This window comes from Mus caroli, chromosome 8 (assembly GCF_900094665.2).
Source record: "Mus caroli chromosome 8, CAROLI_EIJ_v1.1, whole genome shotgun sequence".
NCBI lineage: Eukaryota > Metazoa > Chordata > Mammalia > Rodentia > Muridae > Mus > Mus caroli.
The window spans coordinates 79053676-79066881 of NC_034577.1; the positions used below are offsets into that span (position 1 = coordinate 79053676).

A 13206-nucleotide genomic window follows, 5' to 3' on the forward strand; every position below is an offset into this window, starting at 1 on the left:
TGTTTGCTGGGACACTTCCACACCGTTAGCGACGCTTGCAACCTTATTCTAGCCCTTCCTAACTCAGTACCCTGTGTTCTGTAGTGTTCCAGCTTCACAAACATCTGTGGCATATAGAATATTCCCAAGTTGTTAGGGACCGACTCCTGATTTACCATTTCTGTTCCATTTTTCAGTCTGTTTTATTAGTGTTTGGAAATTCTTCCCTTTAGCATCATCTGCCTGGGTTGTTACCATCGTCACATGCCATGGTTCTGTTATTAAGACTATAAGCCATTGAAAAGGTTTAATCGGAGTGTTTTGTAGCTGTGACTTGGCTAATGGGCTTTTGAAATTTATGTTAACTTACTGTTTAATTTAGTCATTCTCCTGGCTAATTTATGTCATCTTGATACGTTGGTAAGTTGGAATCATCTGGGGAGAGAGAACCTCCGTGGAGATAGCATCCCTAACAAACTGGCGTGTGGGCCTTTGATGCATTTTATTGATGGAAAATTGATGTAGGCGGGCCCAAGGAACAGTGTGTCACCCCTAAGCATGTTGTTCACAGTTGTGTAAGAAAGCAAGCTATTATAAGAAAGCAAGCTAAGCAAGCCATGGGAAGGAAGACAGTAAGCGGAGTCTCTCTGTTTTCTGCTTTGGTTCCTGTCTCCACCTTCCTACCTTTCTTGCTTTTCTTCAAGGTAGACTGTAATTAGGACATGAAAACTAAAATAAACCCCTTTCCCCCAAGAGTTGCATTTGATTGCGGTATTTTATCACAGCAATAGAAACACTAAGTACCACAGTCATCTTGGGCTAGATAATGCTGTCCGTGGGAGACTTCTGTGCACATTGTCACAACCTAATCTTATATCTACACGGGTTTGTCCACCTCACAAGGAAATGAGGTACATGAGTCTAAAATCAAAATCTCCCCATTACCATTAGACTAACTGTCAATACAGACCAGGCCTGGGCCACACCAGATGTGGCAACCGTCAAAAGAGTGTCAAAGATGAGCTCACCCCACCTCCCACTCTGGGTTATCAGTGCCCTGCAGGCATCCATGATAGTGGCTCTGTGGGTGTCTGAGGAAGTGGTTTCAGTTGGGCAGGCCACACTCCACCAAACAGCAGCCTGAGTAATAAAAATGACTTGTTGTAAAAGTGAAGATTAAGTAGAGGTACATTGTGACCGGTCACAATTTCTAAACAAATCTTCCTGACTGATTGAGGCCTGACACTGCCAAAGCTGCTGCTATTACTGAGCATGTGGGGAAAACAAGACAAGACAAGACAACGGGGTTCTTGAGTGCCTGCCTTAGCGTTGCTGGATCTCTCTAGAGTGTGATGGGCGCAGGCAGGGATGCTGCTCTTAAGATGTGCCCTACCATGTCACCAACAGCTGCTGCTGTGCTCAGACCCCACCGGTTCTCTAGTGTTTAGCAAAACAGAGAGGGTCTTTTATCCGTGTTGAGTGGTGGGTTTCGCTGGCTCTCCAGACATTATCTTTCATAAGTGCTTAGCTGTGGTAAGTGGGAAAAGAATGTTTCTTTTAAATTTAGCAAAGAGCATTTCTGTGCATATGTGCTCTGCTACAGCCACACTTAGGTGGTAATAGAAATACCATGGAAAAGCAAACCCTAGGCTTTCAGCATCGCTGTGGAGGCCGGAGGCTTCCTTCTCTCATCCCTCCTGGGGAGATGGTTAGGAGAATGAGAGGTTTCTCCGGTTTGAGTTGATAAGCTTGCTTGCTGTAAAATGTCAATTCTTTTTTAGGCTCCGGATCACACTATAATAAATGTGAATGTAAGCAAGTGTGCGAGTGCTTTCTAAGCAGTCCTCGCATCTACAATCACATGCATTCTTTTATCTAGTAAATGCCAGTGAAAGCTGGGGAGGAGGCAGTGCCATTTGCATGGTGTACACTACCCAGTATGGAGTCCAGCCACTGAGCAGGCTTGCACAGAGAGTCAAATTCAGTCTCCTGGAGCCCACTGTGACCTTCCCTGGATTACAAGACCAGATGTCTTTAAGATAGATGTAAGATGAGATTTCTACAGCCTTGCTAGGACAGTCTGGGCATGCTGTGGATGTTGGTGTCTCTGCTACTTGAATAGGCTCTTGTTTTAGGATGTTATTCCTGTGTTGTCCTGGTTGACCAATGACCAAATCAATGAAGACACGTTCAACCAATTATGGCAGGATTTATGCTTTTCAAAACATTTGATTATCGAGTCAAGTAATAGGACACAGGGAAGAAAGATGATGCAGAGATATAAAATGTGTATGGGGCCTGAGGAAGCCTTGAGTGAGGGTGTGCTACTGACATGAGTGCAGCCATATCAAGGGCCTGTTGCCTCAGACCCATGGGAGCAGACAAAGCTGTCCCTAGGGTGAGGCTCAGAGAAACCCTTCCTCTGGTCTGAGTTCGAATGTCGGCAGTATGTGCAAAAGCTCTCAACCATAGCATCCTCCTCCTGAGTGACTGCATCCTGAGCCTGTCCAACTGAGACTAGCTAACCCCGCCCACTGTGCTGCACACCTGTCTGCTGTATAGTTGGTGCTGCTCCAGCAGAGCTTGGCCCACCTGATCCCAGCTTGTCTCTGTGCCTGTGCGCCTGTGCTTTCTTCACTCCCTCATCCCCAGACAAATTTCCTGGACCACAGCATGCGGGACACAGCTGGTAGGATCTGGTCACCCGGGCTCAAACCCAGCTCCACTTTTCTAGTGGCACCAGGCGAGTACTCAACCCCTCTCTGCCTCAGCTCCCTCTTGTGTGAACAGGGACACCAAGACCTTCCCACGGGCTTGTTAAGTGAGTTCATGCATACAAAAACAACTTGTACTTAGCCCGAAGTAATACCAGCTTGTGGTTTTTTATTTTAAGCATTAAGAAAAATATTTTACAATTGAAATATCAAAAGAGGTAGGGACACTGGGGAATTCTTTGGCTTTAGAAGGTGAATCCCAGGATAGAATGTGTCCGAGCTGACAGTCAGATGCCATCTGACATTAGGACGCTTCTATCCAGGCATGTGCACATCTGCTTCACCTGGGGGAGATGCTTAAAGGTACCAAGAGTTTGGGTGTTGTTTTGTTTTTAATTATAATAAATTAAATTCTCATCCCTTCCTTCCTGTCTCGGTATGCTGCTTTCTCTTATGCTGTGGTCTGTAAATGTATTTCTCTTCCTAATTTGGCTCTGTTTTTAGATCTAGCTGTGAATTCTTTATTCTCTCACATAGACATATGACAGTGGGGGAGGAGAGCATGCATATTTCCTAAATTTTCACAAGAAATCTGTCTTGCTATCTCCAAAGAGCGGAAATTTAGGGAGGAGCATCCAGTAGTCCCAGCTTCCTCCAAATCGTACTCAGTAGCATGTCCAATATGCCACATACATCGGTCAGACATTTGTCCTGAGCACAGTGAAGGCTTCAGAGGTGTGAAATGGGGTGGGCTTGTGTGGACAGAGGGGATTCCACGTCCTTGGGTAACTCTAGGAGCCATCTTAGTTGACACTTCACCCACATCCACCGTGTTTTGTCTTATAGGCTTCTGGAATCCATTTTGTCTGTAGAGTGGATAGAAGCCCCTGAATCGTATTTCTGGAGGCAGCCCTCCCCAGCCACTGCCAGGAAAGTTTGTATTCAGCAATTCTGGAACATGTGGTTTGAGGTTGGCCAGTGTTCCCTCTGTGATCCGGCAGCAGCCACCACCTGTCCCTGTCTCTTCTCCCTGAGTTTCCCCAGTACCTGCCACCCTCAACCAACCACTCACTTCAAAGTGCTCCGTTCTAGATCTCTTTTCGGGCTTCCATCCTAAGACTGTACACTTCCCACAACAAAAGTCTAAGTTTGGTTTTGCCAAATTCACTGTGGACCCTAAGTTGCCAAGACACATTTTTGCCAAACTCCTAGACAAACATTCAGAGCTAAGCTTATGTGCTCACTTCGGCAGCACATATACTAAAATTGGAACGGAGCTAAGCTCATCATGAGTACATACCTATTAATATGCAGCCCTCAGTGGGAGTGGCCTTGAGTCACAGCTACCTGATCCCTCCCTGACTCGTCCTCCTGCAATTCGGGATACCCAGTTTGTGTTCGAGGAGGAGAGGAGAGGAGCTTGGCCTGGTGTGCTCAGCACTGTGAGTGTATGCTTTCTGAGCATGGATAGGCCCCAGTGTTTACCTCTACCGACTTTATCTCCTCTGGGTGGGTGGGCACGTGAGTACTCGGTGGGTCTGGTTTAGTTTCTTGAGACAGGGACTTGCTCTGTAGTCCAGATGGGTCTGGAAGTCAGTATAGAGCTCAGATAGATTTCAAGCTCATGGAAGTCCTCTTTTCCCAAACCACCCGAGTGCTGAGATTACAAGTGGGGGAGCCACCATGCCGAGCCATCTCTACCATTCAGGCTAACACAAGTCTCTACCATTCAGGCTAACACAAGTCTCAGGCTGAGAAAACCCTTGCCTCCCCACAGCTCCCACTAATAGGTAAATCAAGTAAGTTTACTTTAAATTACCTTAAGAAATAAGGGTACTCCTTGCAACCTGTTTCAGGATACCACCTTGTCCCTTGGCGTCCAAGGCCCTATACACATCCAGCCAGGTCCCCTCCTTTCTCCTCCATTGTTGGACTTTATGCTCACACACAGAACAGTACACCAGCAGAGGATGTGACTAGATCAGAGCAGATTAGCACCAGGGAAAAATACAATCCTCGTAGAAGACAATACGTTTGATTCCACACAAGTGTCCTTTAGCCTTTGCTTGTAAGGCAGTTCCTTGAAGTGGCTTGTTTTTGCTTTTGAGACTCACACTGTCTTTGGGCTGCTTGGCAGTCTGTGCTCAGCCACAAGCACTCAGACAAAGAAGCCACGGCCATGTTCTTGTTTACAGAGGTTGCCGTCTGAGAAATTAATGTCTGCTTTTACTCTGTAATTAGGAAAATTTAGGGCCCTACTGCTCCAAAATCCTGCATTTGAGGTTGTATGTTATCTGGGTTTTCATGATCATTTGTTGGATTTCTGTCATTAATAACAGGCATAAACCCAGCAAGCAGCAGGGTGTGCGTTACATTTAATCAATTTGCTATCTGTATTCATGATGCACGTCCTCCATTTTGAGTCATGAAAAATTGAGAGGCCATTGCAAACAGAAAGAGCACCATGGATTACAAATGATGTAACAAGAGCAGAAGCACTATTAATTGGTCAATTGTGCTTGTCAGCCCATTTAAAGTGATTAAGGCAGGAAGATTAGAAAGGACATGAGCATGCTTGGGAACGAGAGCCCAGGAACACTGGGGATCCATTCAGTCCTCAGCGCCCAGAAGAATGCAACAGAACCAAATGCTGTTCATTCCAATTTTACTCAACAAATAATGGATGAGCACACTCCATGTGCCTTAGACTGTGGTGGACACAGCAGAAAGCATTGCAGAGGCCTTCTGTGACCTCAGGATGACATTCCAGTGTGTTCAGGGCAGATGGCTGTATAGTGTGATCCCCTTAGTATACAGCCACAAAACCCAGCAGGAGGCTGCAGGTGCATAAGTGACAGCTTGGGAGAAGCTGTCAACATCTGAAGGGAAGTTAGAATGGAGATCTAAGGATGCAAAGCTTTGGGTCCAGCACCCCAGTCTCCACCCACCACTGAAGAAGAAAGAGAATTCCTTTGTAGATAGCACCTGATGACGGATGGTTTTACTCGGGATGTCAGATTTCACACAGGTGAGGGAGGGAAGCATGTGGTAGAAAGTCCTTTGGATTAATCTTTTCTCCAGCTGGTGGATGGCCCCGCCCTCCCTCATGATGCTAGGCAGTAGCAGCGGCCCACAGTCAGCCACGTATTCATGAGGGCAAGTGCATGTTCGAAGCATTTTAGATACAAGCACTCCACAAATCCTATAAGATATTCAGCACTTAATGGAGGAGCTAGAGAAAGTACCCAAGGAGCTAAAGGGAACTGCAACCCTATAGGTGGAATATTATGAACTAACCAGTACCCCAGAGCTCTTGACTCTAGCTGCATATGTATCAAAAGATGGCCTAGTAGGTCATCACTGGAAAGAGAGGCCCATGGGGCTTGCAAACTTTGTGTGCCCCAGTACAGGGGAATGCCAGGGCCAAAATGTGGGAGTGGGTGGGTAGGGGAGTGGTGGGGGGAGTGTATTGGGGCCTTTTTGGATAGCATTGGAAATGTAAATGGGGAAAATACCTAATAAAAAATTAATTAAAAAAATAGGCTTTGTGTTGGAGATCTCGGCCCAGCATTAGGCTAAGGAAAGCTCTCTGTCGTTAAGATGTGAGCCAGGAGTCCTATAGGTTAAGAGGATTAAAGGCATTCCTAAGATATCCCTAACTTGGTTTATTGGGATGTAACCCCTACATAAATTGATGTATGAGGGTTTGGTTTGGTTTTAGTTAATTATGGGCTTAGGTGAAACTCAACCCAATGGGATGACTTCCCAGGACCAAAAAGCCCACCCTGTCACTTCTCTTGTGTAGACCCTTCTGTCATAGTTTTTTGGTTTAAGGAAACACATGGCCTCATTCGCCATTCTAAGTAACCACATCCTTCACACTCAACCAGGGCACACAGATGAGATGAGACGAGACTGGCCTCTGCTTCCGGGACACACTACCCTTTCCCAGCTTTCGTCTCACCTCAGGTCATCTGACCTTACCCCGAATCTCTGCTGTCTGTGATCCTTTGAAATGCAGTCCTCAGTGCCCCAGACACCTTCTCAGAGAGCCCCTGCCTCCAGGGATCTCAGCATTGCTTTGCTTTGCTCTGCTTGGCATATCTGTTACAGCCTCGATAACATGCTATCTGCTAACTCGGTTCTCAGGATCGTCTGCACTGTGTTCTGAATGCTGTGAACCCCAGCATGTGTTGCTCAAGGTCAGCTTGGTGTCCACATGCCTACAGCATACCTGCCCCGTGGAGGGCCTAAGGAAGCTGGACCGGATCAGTGAAGGATCTGGAGAGGAAGGCTGGGAGCTCTGCTGTTGTGTACAGAGAGCTATTTAGATGTTTTCCAGGGACCCACATAGAAGAAATGGATATCATTCTGACCAGGTGGTGACCAGGTGGCATTAATATTTGTGCTTTTGGCTTCACCCAGTACAATCTATTGGCATACATTTCTAAACCCTATATGAGGTCTTCTCAACACATTGACTTGCTTCAACTGACTAAAGTGCCGTAGCACTGTCTTTACAAGATGAGACCAACCCAGATGAGGCACTGCAATTGAGCAACACTGCTGTATGGGCTTGACAGTCTAGGACTTGCTTTGTGCAGAGCATCTGGGCAGTTTGGCGAAGGAGGCGCTGGGGTGGGATGATACAAGATTCCAAGTACTTTGTGCATATAACTCACAGTGGACTCATGAGTCTGTCTTGTTCCTGTCCCCATAGCAGGTGCCAGAGAAGCCAAATGGAGGAAGCCATGCTGCTCAGCTGCTGGCAAGAGCTGGCAGTCTTTGGGAGTTGTTCCTGTCCCCACCCTTATGTTAGAATCATTGGAACCAAGGTCCCATCTCAGGTCAGCTGAGTCAGGATCTCTGGGACAGGGATTTCACATCTGTCCAGAATGTTTTAAGTTCTAAGCTCTGCCTATGAACAGCCAGGTTGAGACCCACAGACCTGTTGGAAGAATGGCTGCAGAAGACCAAGACCACAAACCAACCAAAGAATTGCCGCTGATGGCAGGCATGAGCCCAGCAATGGTGGCGTGTTTCCTTGGTGTGTAACTGTACACAGAAAGCAGGGTTTGTAGTGCACCAAGGCTAGTCACACAGCAGATAAGTGGCCCACTTCCCTATTGTCTACCTCCAAAGAACTGATTTTTAAATTGCACATAGCATTCATCAAACAATTATTTTCCTTCTATGGGGCTAAGTTGAGTGGCCATGGCTTTTTTTAAGCCAAGTATTGAATGTTGGACACTTCATCAAATAAAGAATTTTTATTAAGACATAACCTTTCCTAATTATGGAAGCAAATAGGCCCAAGGTGTGGGTAGGTGATAGCTAAATTTATGTTCTTCAGTTGGCCATGAGTTTTGAAAATGAAGATGACTGTGGGCCTCTGTGATAGTCTAGCATAGTGATAAGCTGTGATGTTTGTGAGCACTGTCTGCAGCCCAATATGTTCTTCACAGAAGCAAGCTAGCATGTGCTAAGAAGTTCCATACACAGGAGGTATAGCCCTCCTCAGCCAGTGCTTCCATCTTTTGAATTCACGGTGTCACCTGTGACATCAAGGGGAGCGGTGCTGGATTGCCAGCTTTTCATCCCACTGGTCACCTTGAAAGCTACAATTATCAAGTGGCAGGAACCATAGTTTTAGAGAAACCTCAGACGTAGTTATTTAAGAACACAGCATTTTATCAAATAGAAAGATGACCCAGGAGGGCCATAGAAGGAATGCCATGTGTATATTGCAGCCCTTTGTCGGGAGTGGAAGCAGCCATCAAGCTAGGGTCACAGGAAGACAACCTCAGTACTTGTGACTCCTGAGAATGACCTGCCAGTTGGTGGCTCTCAAGGCCATGCTCCTCCCTATGAGGTACAGTTCTGAATATACAACTGTCTGTATGGTGCAGTCACACAGGAGCTTAAAACATGCTTGTACCGAAGATGCTTGGGCAGAAAGTGGGATGAAGATGAGGCTGAGCATATGCGTACTTTTGAAAGAACTCTGGGGTGAATCTCATGTGTAATAAGGCTGGGAAGTGCTGATGTATTCTAGGTAAATGGCTGAAATAGATAACAAGGGATGTCACCTGGGACACATACCCCACCAATCCCAGTATCAGCAAAGGGCAAGGACCCTTAGTGGACTTCAGTGGACAAGATGGACCCAGGCCCAAGCAAACATCCCATCCCTTTGTTGACTTCTTGATCCCCGCCCTGCAGAAATGACACAAAGCAGGGACAGGTCGCCGTGGACTTTATGTTTCTGCACACACTTGGCTTCCTGGTCCCTCCTGAGTCAGAAGCTAAGCCTGCGCAGCCCAATCACAAGTTCACCTGCAGGGGAGCTTCAGAGCTTCCAGGTTTCACGTGCCATGGTCTGGGCACACTGCAGCGTTCCTTCACGTGCTGTGGTCTGGGCTCATTGCAACATTCCATGAAGCTTTGTGTGTGTCCCAAACTACTTGCGGATGTCACAGCTCCATCTTCTCCAGAACTCTGGAACAAATCCATAAGGGAGGATGGAGCAGCCATGAGGAGAACTGGGACTGTGGGACCCCGACTTAGAGCATTTCTCCCTGGAAGGTAAAGCCCCTGGATGTTCCCCAAGCTTGTTTTCCCTGATCTCTAAAAATACAGCCAGAAAGAAGCTCTTTATTCTCTATAGCCAACAAAAAGCCTTTTTGTTTCTATACTTTACAACCAGAGATGCCTGCCTTCCTGTGCCGAGGACACAGAGATAAAAATTCAGAAAGAACTCACTCCCCACTCCTGCCCTGTAAATTTCACCAAGGACAACTGGAAAAGAAGAACTCTCTTCCCAACTCCTCCCAACTCTTCCCAATTCCTCCCAACTCTCCTCCCAACTCCTCCCAATTCCTCAGCTAGCTGTTAAAAGCCCCCTACTATCACTCGGGGTGAACTCCCCTGCTCTGTCCTCAGCTAGCTGATAATAAAACCTCTTGCAGTTTGAATCAGGTGTGGATTTCTCTCGGGTCACTGAGGTGCTGGCCAGCTCATCCCAGGACTTGAGCGGAGACCCAGCTTCGGGGGTCTTACAGGACCACACTCCAGGGCTTGTCCTGACCTGGGGTAGCTATAGCTATGGAGCAGAAATCCCACCACAAGCTGGGAGGGAAGAATAGAGGGACGTGTTTGTGTTCCATGTGGGTTAGCCTCTCACAACCTTGGGCTCCAGGCCCAGTGCCCCGAGGAGCTGTCTGTAGGCAGTGACACACCACACACAGGCTGAGAGTTAGTACAGAACAGATCAAGGGCACCACGGTCTGCTAGGACAGACCATGTCTGCTCCAAAAGTCAAACATGCCTCCAAAATCCATCAGCTAGCATCTGGATTTCCATGAACACAGTACACTGTGGGCTTCCAGTACCCTTCTCCCATGAGGCTTGTCCTGTCAAGGCCCTCCTCCACTTCAGTGTTATTTCCTTGTTTCCTCTGGTTTTTACTTGTCATTACCACCAGAGGGGAAGTCTAGAAGGTGAGGAAGAGAAAGATATGGTGAAGGAAATGAAACAAGAAGGCCCCCTTTGTCCTTAACTGTGCATGGGGAGATGGTGGTGGTGGTCAGAGACAAAGACAGCCTCCTAGCCTAGGGGCCTCAGAATGGGAGGTGGCCTCAAGGGTGCTCTTGTATGGCTGTGCCTGCCCATTGACTTTCCTTCTGTCTACTGTGGAGGCCATTGATACTGAAGCAGCCCTGACATCGTATCCTTATGTGCTCATGTTGGAAAGTCACAGGGACATAATCTCTATTACTTTAAGAACAAAGTTTCCAAGACCAACTTGTCTTAACTTTGCAGCAAAGGAGGGAGTTGCCCATGACGTGACACCTTCCTACTTAGCTGTAGAGGAGCTGGGGGACTGGATGTGTTCTCTGTCCGCCAGCCCCTGTTAGAGGAGGTCCTTCTCCAGCTAGTCCTTTCCCTCTCCCTAGCCTGCTGCCAGCTCCAGACACGTGAAGGCTGGCATTACCAGTCTTATCCTTGCCCTTGCTCTTGGTAGTGGTTACTTTTTTATCACTGTGACAAAGGACCTAAAGGAATCAATTTAAAGGAGTACAGATTTCTCTTAGGTCCTGGTTTCAGGGGCGTCAGTACATTATGGTGAGGGGCTATAGTGGAAGTTTGCATAGTGGTGGGCCAGAAACTGGAAAGAGGGCATTCAGGAAGGACTCGGGTGACATATAGTCCTGAATCCATCCCCCAGTGACCTGCTTCCTGTATCCAGGCCCCACTTCCTACTTGCCACCACCTCCCGGTAACAGCATCATGTTAGGACACATGGTGTTCTAATCATCTCTGGAAATTCCTCTCATACATGCAGTCATGCTCCACTAGTCCCCTGGGCATCTCTTCATACAGTCAGCTAGACAAGACCAGCCATCATCAAACCTGAGGAAGTGGCTCACTTGGTAAAATACCACACAAGCATGAGGGCTTGCGTTTAATCCCCAGAACCCAGGAAAAGCAGCAGCTGAAGAAGAGAGGAGGAAGGGGAGGAGAAAGAGAAGGAAGGAAAGAAGCAGCAGCTCTGTGTACCTGTAGTCCTGGGGCTCAGGAGGCAGAGGCAGAGGCGGAGGCGGAGGCGGAGGCAGGAGGATCTCTGGGGCTTCCTGTCCTGACAGTCTTCAAACATCCGTGGGTTTCAGGCTCAGAGAGAAATCATGTTTATAAAGTAGAGAGCAGTTGAATAATAAACCTGACATGAACACATACCCTTAAATCAGACACAGACACACATACATATATACTGCACATTCACTCGAACACACACACACACACACACACACACACACACACACACACGGGGAGAGAGAGAGAGAGGTAGCTGTCATTTTCTCAGACTATAGACTGAGTTCAGGTTTTAAAGAGGAAGAAGACAGATATGGGGTATGATCTAGTTTGGTTTCTGTTGCTCTGATCAACCCCACAACAGAATCACAAAGAAACTTGGAAAGGGAAGGATTTGTTTGAGCTCACAGCTCAGGTCACTCTCCATCCCCGAGTAAAGGTGGGGACAGAAACAGAAGCCATGGAAAAATGCGCCTAGTCCTCATGGCTTGCTCAGCCTGATTGCTTGCCTTTTTGAAAGTGATTTATTTTTATTTTCTGTGTATGCGTTTGCCCAACATGGATGTGTGCACATCATGTACATGCAGTGTCCAAAGAGGCCATGAGGAAACATTAGCCGCTTCCCTGTAACCGACTTGCAGGACTTGCAGGTGGTTGTGAGATACCAACTGGGTTCTGGGAACTGAACCTGAGTCTTCAGGGACAGCAGCTGAGCCAACTCTCCAGTTCCTTGGCCTGCTTCTTTATACAACCCAGGACCACCTGCCCACGGTGGACTGGGCCTTCCCACATCAGTCATGACTCAAGGAAATGCTCCCTGGGCCTGTCTACAGACCAGTGTGATGGGAGTGGTTTTTAAATGGAGGTCCCAGATGACCCTACCTTGTGTCAAGATGACATAAACTCTAGCTGTCCAGAAAAAACGACAAAAGGCTACTTACTACCTCTCTCTAAGAGAGGAACCTACAGAAGGCCCCTGCCTCTCTCTAAGAAGTGCTGCTTGTTCGAACCCATTTGAACATTTTTTTTTGTCTTTTACTCCTACATAGTTACCAAGCATGTCCTGAAGATGAAGATACTCTCAGCCTAATGTCTCCAAGCAAATATTGATTCAGCAGTATCACCCAGGTAGGTGCGTTTTGCTTAAAAGGGGCTTTCCTGTTAGCCCTTGGCATGTATTGTGCTTAGAAGCTGACAAGACACATAGATCTAAACCCACAGGAGCCTTCAGAGCAACTGTTGGTACTGCCCTCTGCTAGGCAGGAAAGTAGGAGCCAGAGAGGATAACTGATCCACCAAGGTCACTCTGCCAGTGAGCATCAAAGGCAATTCTAGTCCACATAGTTACCATGACATTACAGGATGTTTGTCTAGAACTTAAGCCCCAAATACTATGCTTAAGTTCTAGACCGCACACATGTGTGCACACACACAAGCACACGCGTGCACACATACAAACACAATGTCCATTTCTCCCGAAATCCTGAACACTTTTCCAGCTTCAAAGGGTAGCAACCTAGACGTGCTGATAACCCACCTTGGCCTCTGCCGTGGGATTCTGCAGACGTCACCCTTAATTTAAGCCAGTGTGATGGATTGTGGTGTGGTCTTTCTTAACTGTATTACTCCTGCTTCATTCCCTGAGCATTCTCTCTACTACACCTGGGATGCATCCTCCTTGCTGGGTATAACTGGCCTATTTGCTCAGTAAAAGCAGTGGGGAAACAAAGTGTCCTTGAAGCCCAGACATAGCAGAATGCCTAGCTGCCCTCCACCCCTGAGTCTGCAGCCCCAGGTCCCCCAGACCTGCTCACTTTACTCTTTTTTTTTTTTTATTACATATTTTCCTCAATTACATTTCCAATGCTATCCCAAAAGTCCCCCATAGCGCCCCCCACTTCCCTACCCACCCATTCCCATT

The 13206-nt window shown here is 47.3% G+C and overlaps 1 long non-coding RNA gene across 1 annotated transcript in view; it reads left to right on the plus strand.

Moving 5' to 3' along the window:
• Nucleotides 1-1862: 1862 nt before the first annotated feature.
• LOC110300937 overlaps nucleotides 1863-13206 on the plus strand; it is a 15193-nt gene continuing 3849 nt past the window's right edge. The window contains exons 1-3 of the long non-coding RNA XR_003837378.1: nucleotides 1863-2024; nucleotides 7414-9278; nucleotides 12335-12413. This is a non-coding gene — a long non-coding RNA (uncharacterized LOC110300937). The remainder of the gene's footprint in view (nucleotides 2025-7413; nucleotides 9279-12334; nucleotides 12414-13206) is intronic.